Source organism: Colossoma macropomum, unplaced genomic scaffold (genome assembly GCF_904425465.1).
Source record: "Colossoma macropomum unplaced genomic scaffold, Colossoma_macropomum, whole genome shotgun sequence".
Classification (NCBI taxonomy): domain Eukaryota; kingdom Metazoa; phylum Chordata; class Actinopteri; order Characiformes; family Serrasalmidae; genus Colossoma; species Colossoma macropomum.
Window position 1 is genome coordinate 6,826,472 of NW_023494802.1, and position 7,398 is coordinate 6,833,869.

Sequence of the window (7,398 nt, forward strand, 5' to 3'; positions counted from 1 at the left end):
CACTGAAACTGACATCATAAGACTGGCAACCTCACCAAAACTCCACACAAACCAGCAAGCTTTGTCAAATATGGTAGTTAAGTTGCTGTGGCAGTAGTGGGCTAGCACTGAGTAGTTAGAGGTGTTGTGTAATAGGGTTTAAGTGGAACAGTAGACATATTGTCGTATGTATAAAAGTGTTAGCTGGCTTGTCGCATATACATAGCATTGTTTGTATTTTAACTCTTAAATGACCTCGTCATTTAGAAGATCCAGTGACATTCTAGAGAAAAATGTATGCAGAACAAACTATATCAGGTTTGTAACCATTTTGTTTATTGCAACATACGATAGCCATTAATTTCTCACATAGACAAACCTGTTTAGACCCAGAGTTCCTAATATGGGCATGATGCCAACTACAGAATGACACACAACTTCAGAGATCTATAAGGAGTGCCTTAGCCTAGACTGCTTCTGAAATGTGGAGCAATACAGCCGATAAGAGCAGAAGTACTTTAAACTTGTAAGTCCTAAAGGCATTGTAACAAAAGCAATCTGTTCAATTCTAAGGAATAAATGAGGTTGGAAATTATAATTGTATAATAATTATAATTGTAAAAATAAATTTTGACTGTTTTTGGTGCATAAAGTCACATAAGCAGACCTCGGGTGAAATGAAATACAAGAAAAATATAGGGTATGGGTGGGTTTAGGTGCTGCTAAGGCCTCAAGCAAAATATGCTATTCTGCATACATCGGCTAGGGGGCGGTGTGTGAGCAGTTTAAATGTTGGCCTGCATCTTTAGAGGGGCTTTACAAACCTTATGAAAAAAAATGACAGCAAATACTACAGGAATTTTGATAAGAATTATGCTAATTAAGGCTTTTACTATAGTTTACTACAGAAGCATTATAATGCAGTATCAGTGAAGAGTGAGACACAGAGGAGGCCGTGATTCTGCTGTGAGAAGTGCTTTTTTTTTTAAACCAGCAGAAAGGTGCATGCCGGCACAGCCCGAATATCAGAGAGGTCATCACCAACCATACATCTCTGCTTCACGGTAGACACTCAACCCAATTACCTGAGCCCACTACCCGAGACACAATACAGGTAACACATACCACATCTTTAAATTAACAGACTACAACATAAATAACAACAATAAGTCCCTTTCCTGGAGGCGACCTGCCATGAGCCTCTACAGCAGCGTGAGCCAGTATCGGGATGCTACCATAGAGTACTGTAAGGCAGTACTGTAGGAACATTGTACAGGAGCGAAAGTATTGTACATTATTAGTGAAGTTTCATGGTTTTATATTACAATACTAGAGTTCTTTTTCAAGGGAAAGCTAGTGTGCCTGTAACAGGCCCTCTGTGGTTTGTTCATGGCTCAATAACCTGCATTAACATGGAGAGGAAAAGACGTAACCTGCCAGTTTATCTTTCCAGAAATGATCCTTCTTGAAGGATGACATCTTGCACCAAATGCTACATCAAATACACAGACTATGCTACGTATGAAACTGCCCTATTCTCTCCATACTGCCCTGTTTGGGGAATGTGTCCAAAAACATACACTGAAACAAAGTATTTGATTCAAATGATTCTGTATATCTCCATATTTATGCACATTCATCTCCACATTAATAAAATGTCTTACATCAACATACATACTGCTGAATATAAGTAAACTGAAAAAAAGTGTCGATGTATTCATGTGGACATGATGTACACATCAAGTAAGTTCAATGCATCGCTTTATTTAGTGTAGTGGAAAATATACAGGGCACTATTGAAATCCCACAGTGCGGTGCTATAGGTATTGGGGATCACAATTGACCTCTAAAGTTGCTGAAGTTTCAAAAATCGGTGCTATTGTGCGTTGTTTAACACTAAAACGATCCAAATCCGAGATGCCAACGTTACCCCCCAAATATCACTGGATCCTCTTAGCTACAAGGTTGTTAAGGAGTTGAAATATGAACATTGCTATGCTGCCACTTTAGCGCATTGAAGTGATGTTGCATAAAAGTAAGGCTAATACAGTACCAAAGCAGCTTAACCTGAGTATTTTGACTGCTTAAAAATTGTACACGGGACAAAACATATTAACGTCGTTCATTTTCCCTGTAGAGAAAAATCTGCTTAGACCTGGAGTTCCTCATGTGGCCACAGCATAACTACACAACGACACCTGACTTCTGAGGTCTGTGTACACCAGCACAGGAGTACTCAACTCTTTGTAACTTGCAGACCAAAAAACTGATCACAAAGGCTTTTGCATCCCACAGGAAGATTTAATCAACCCGATCATTTTAAATATAACACCATAGACAGTGTAGATTGTATAATCATGCAACATAGTAGCAACGAAAAATTCTAAAAATGTTATGTTTGTAGCCATTTATTCATGATGGGTGGAGAGAAATGTTTTACATTAACATGCACTGATAACATAAACATTTCTAGCTGGCTGTGTTGGTACACTGAGCTGGACCTAAAGATTTTTTTTTTTTTTTGCAAATAATTATAACAACATTTATGTTTATATTTTAAAATGACTGGTTTGGCTAAATGTCTATGTATTGTAAAGATCTTTTGTGCTTTAAAGAATTAAAAATTACTGCCACCGGCCCCCTAGCAGTACCACCATGGCCCCCCAGTGGCCCGTGGCCCACAGGTTTAAAATCATGGCCCTACCGAAAATAGTAGCTATTAATCGTTATTAATTTGCTGAGTGGCCTTTTCTTTTATCATCTTGTTTCAAAATTCATTCTTAATCTGTTGTACAGCACTTCAGCCAATACTTGTTGTTTTTAAATGGGCTTCACAAACTTGGCGTGGTGTGGCTGTAGTAGTGTCTGTAGAGCTCTCCTGATTTTCCGACAGTGATCAGCAGATCATTTTGACATTGAGTTTGATTAGAATATGACTATAACTCTTTTTAAAGGGAGCAGAGAGAGACAGTGGGATAGTGTTTCAGATTCGCCCTTTCAGTAAGAAAGCTGCTCTCCTTGTTTGCCGCTGGGTTTACACGTGTGGAGCAGAGCTGTGGTACCTGCACTCGTCTCCTGCGCTGTACAGCAGGTCACCCCGGCCCAGATCTCATTAGCATGCTAATTAGCTCCCCACTGTGTTTCTGCTGGAGCAGGTGGGAGGTTACCGGCAGGTCAGGGGGGCTGCTGGGATCTATCACATACACTACCCCACTTCTCTCACTCCCCCTTTTCTCTCTTCCTCCTTCTTTCATTCTCACTTGCACTCTCTCTATTATTCTCTATCTTACTCTCTCTCTTATTCTTTCCCACTTTCGCTCCCGCTCTCTCCTTTACTCCCTCCCTCTCTTCTCTTTTGTCTCTCTCTCTTTCTCTCGGTTATTCTTCCTCCTTTCTCTCTATCTCACACCCTACCTCCTTTCATTCTTTCTATCTCTCTTTCCTTCCCTCTCTTTCTTCTTTTCTTCTCTATTCATCCTCTTTCTCGCTCTCATTTTCAGCTTTCTTTTCCTCCATCCTTCCCTCATCTCTTTTTCTTTCTTTCTCTTTCTCTCCCCCCACTCTCTGTCTCTCATACTTCATCACTCTTTCATTCTTTCCCCTTTCTCTCTCCATCCCTCTTTTATTTTCTTACTCACTACTTCTCCCTCTCTCTCTCTCTCTCTTTCTCCCATTAGTTCCCTAGGTTCTCTCTCTCCCTCCTTCATTTTCTGTTTCGTTCCTTCCTTCTCTCTCTTTCTCTCTCTCTCTCTCTCTCTCTCTCTCTCTCTCTCTCTCATTTTTCCTTTCTCTCTCCCTCCCTTATTCTTCCCCTTTCTCTCTACATCCCTCTCACATTCTTTCATTCTCTCTCTCTCATTCTCTCACACACTACATGGCTATCTCTCTCATTCTCTCCATTTTCTCTCTCTCCATTCCTTTTTTATTCTCTCTCTTTCTTTCTCATGTTTTGCTTTTTTCTTGTCTTCTTTTGTCTCTCTCTCTCTCTTTTTCTATCTCTCTCTCGCTCTGTCTCTCTCTTTTTCTATCTATCTCTCTCTGTGTGTGTGTGTGTGTGTGTGTGTGTCTGTGTAACAGAAGCTGATTATCTGCTGTTGCCTGAAATGCACTCGGTCTTGTGCCCCCAACAAAAGCACACGGCTCCAGCTGCGATTTAGTCACTGGAGCACAGGAGTCAGGTTAAGAGAGGAGAGAGAGAGAGAAATAGAGCGAGAGTCGGAACAAGGAAGGACAGAAAAATTCCTTTGACCCTCATTACTGATCCCTGCACACTGTTCCTCTTCATATCTTCACATGGACCACAGCAGCTGATAACCGCAGCTGCCCATATGCCACATTTCCATCGCGCATTAGTTACTGTTCCGTTGTCTTACTCAGGGTGACAGCTAGAACGCTGACTTTCAGAGCCACATGACAGAGCCATCTGTCACATCTGAGAGACAGAGAGATTTATTCTTTAGTTTTTACTGTATTACTGTCCATGAGGACTCAGAGACTGTGTACATCAGGGGGACGTAGGACATTTTTGACAAAACTGACTGTTTTGATGAACAAAAAAACTGAACTGATCATTAATAACTTACAAATGAAATATCGTTTGTTGTTGTTGTAAGTTTGCCTTTTTGCACATGTATTGTAAAGCATGCATTATTTACATGCTACTAAAGGGACACTACAGCACTGTTTCAACTTTCTCTGTCTGCTGCGCCCACAGCATACGACCGTTGATCACTCCATTCCCTGTGCAGAAAACCTGTCTACACACTTACAGGCATATACAAAAGTTTGGGCACCCCAGTCAAATGACATGGTTTTTTGATTGTCTAATTAAAAAAGTTCATCCTCTACAGAGAACACACTTAAATATTGCATTTTTTTTCCTGCAAATGATGCACAATTATTATTGATTTTCTTTTGAGTTTAACAAAAAATTTAAAAATTCTCTGTAGAATTTGTAGAATCTGTTAACTTAATTTCACTTAGAAAATCAACAAAAAGTTATTTGACCAGGGCATCCAAACTTTTGCATGCAACTGGATAATAATAGAAGCCAATGTACAGATGCTGAACTATTGTCTGTGGTAATAAATCAAATTGCTGTTGTCAGAACAAAACCTTGTTTCTCCAAAATGATAACTTTACAGGAGAAGGAAAAAACCTACTTTACTTTTAATAAACGTCAATGGACCCAGAGTTTTTTCTAAGTCATTTTGGGTCATTTCGTTTGGTTCATTCATCATAAAATTTACATACAATATAAAAGGCAACAGGCATTTTCAAATTATGTCAAAAACTGAAACACATCAAAAATGAAAATACGAGGTTTTATTCCGACAACAGCGATATGCTATTATTATTATTATTATGATTATTGTTATCATTATTATTCAAAAATGAGAGGTCAACTATGGACATGGACCAGTCTTCCCATGTCCAACCCAGTTTTAACTGTGCCAGATTGTGTGGTGACACTTGAAGCAGTTGATTATTCAGCTGCATGTGGCCCTCTGTGTGCTGCTCTGTCTCTGAGGGCAGGAGGGGCTTCTCTCTGCACAGTTTAGTAGCTCTTTATTTGCCTTAGTCCTTACAGTCATTTTTATAAAATGAAAAATAGAGGTTTGTTCTTGCACTCTTGGCTGTGAAAGCTGTGCTCATCCACTCGTATCATAACAGGGAAAAAGTGAACAAAAAAGGGAAAAAAGTGAACAGTAAAACAGTAATGGTACAACGTTTTGATGGGTTTTTGCACAGAGAAAGTAAAATCGGATCTCATCTGCTCACAATGGGAATGCATTTCAGTGAAAGGTGTACATAGAATCTACTTTGGAAATGGCCAAAGTTTATCGAAACGCATGTCAATGCAAGGTGCAAACAGGCGCCATGTTAATTTGACACCAGTAAATAAAATCAACGGGAATCATAATGCAGTTTCCTTCTGTGACACATTTCTGAGAGAAACATCAGGGTCTCTTAGCTAGCTGAATGTTTTATCTCAATGATAGCTGGGGTCGTGGGTGGGTAAAGTAGTATATTATTGTGTCCCAACTCCTGAGGCGTGGCCATGCAAAGCGCCCATGCAAGGAGGCTCTCGGGAGGCACTGCTTTCCCAGTAGGAGAGACGTTTATTGTGGGTAAGTTGTGAATGTTGGTTTAACCTGTTTATGTGTTATGTGTGCTTTATTGTGCTGGCCAGTGGAGTTTGTTAGTGGTGTTAAGTGTCCACTATAGAGAGGAATCCTATAAATAAAAGTGAAGACCAACTGTTCTCCCTTGTTGCCACCTCAATAAAAGAGCATTCACGTTTAAAGCACAATGCTTCCCGCATCTTGTTCTTCACTGACACCACAATATTATTGGTAAATATTATTTTTCCACACCCACTGATGCACACTGATATGATCAAAACTAAGACAACCTTTTTGAGGCAGACAAAAGTCATTACATTATCATCAAAGATTACAGGACAACAAGAATTTTGTCTTAAAAATAACAGCTGATGAATTGTGTTTAATATGACTACAAACATAAACTAACTAAGGTGAAAAAGAGTCAATTTTGATTTTAGTCTCTTCCTCCAGGAATGACTGGTCTGAATCAAAGAGGTTTTGTTGACTATTGTGATTCAACTAAGTTCTAGAGATGCCTGTTTTGGCTCTTTTACCGATTGTAAATTGGTCAGCAAGAGCCTCTTTGGCTCCCAGCAGCAGGGGTAAAGAATCTTTAACCTGCAGTCCTAGTGTTAACAGCCATGGCCTACTAATAGCTGTTAAGAGAGCACTTGAACGAGTGAATGGATGAGAAGGGAGGTTCTGAGTTTCTCTGTAGTGTTTAAAAGTCTATATAATATATATATAATCTATCTAATGTGTATGATTTAGTGTCATAACATTAAACAGGCAGCATAGTGAAATCGTCACTCCTAAATGAACCCTAATTTTCTGGTTGCGGGTAAAAACAGCAAGAATTAACAAGATCTGAATGAAAATTGTAAGATTTAAAGTGATCATTTGGCTGTAAATCAAATCACAATTTTGCTATTACCCCAAATGTAGTCGATCAGCCAAGATATGTTTGGTGTTTGAAAGTTTGCTTCTTTAGTTTTGCACTGGAGGTACAATGCGAATCTAGCTAAGAAGTAATGGAAGCTTGTAGCCACCAACAAGCAGACAAACTGCACACTTACATCATTACATACTTGCGTCAAATCACATGAAGTTAGCAATCTCAAATAGACTTGCTTATGATTTCTGAAATTACATTGCATCATTTAAGCTAAATGGGAGAGAGAGTTAAGCATTGATATTACAGAGGAAGCGTGGACTAAAATGTGTGTAACACAACACATGACTACAAATTCAAGGATATTGAAAGAATTCGGATGGAACAATTTTACCAGTTATTTTAAATAGTCCTGAAACA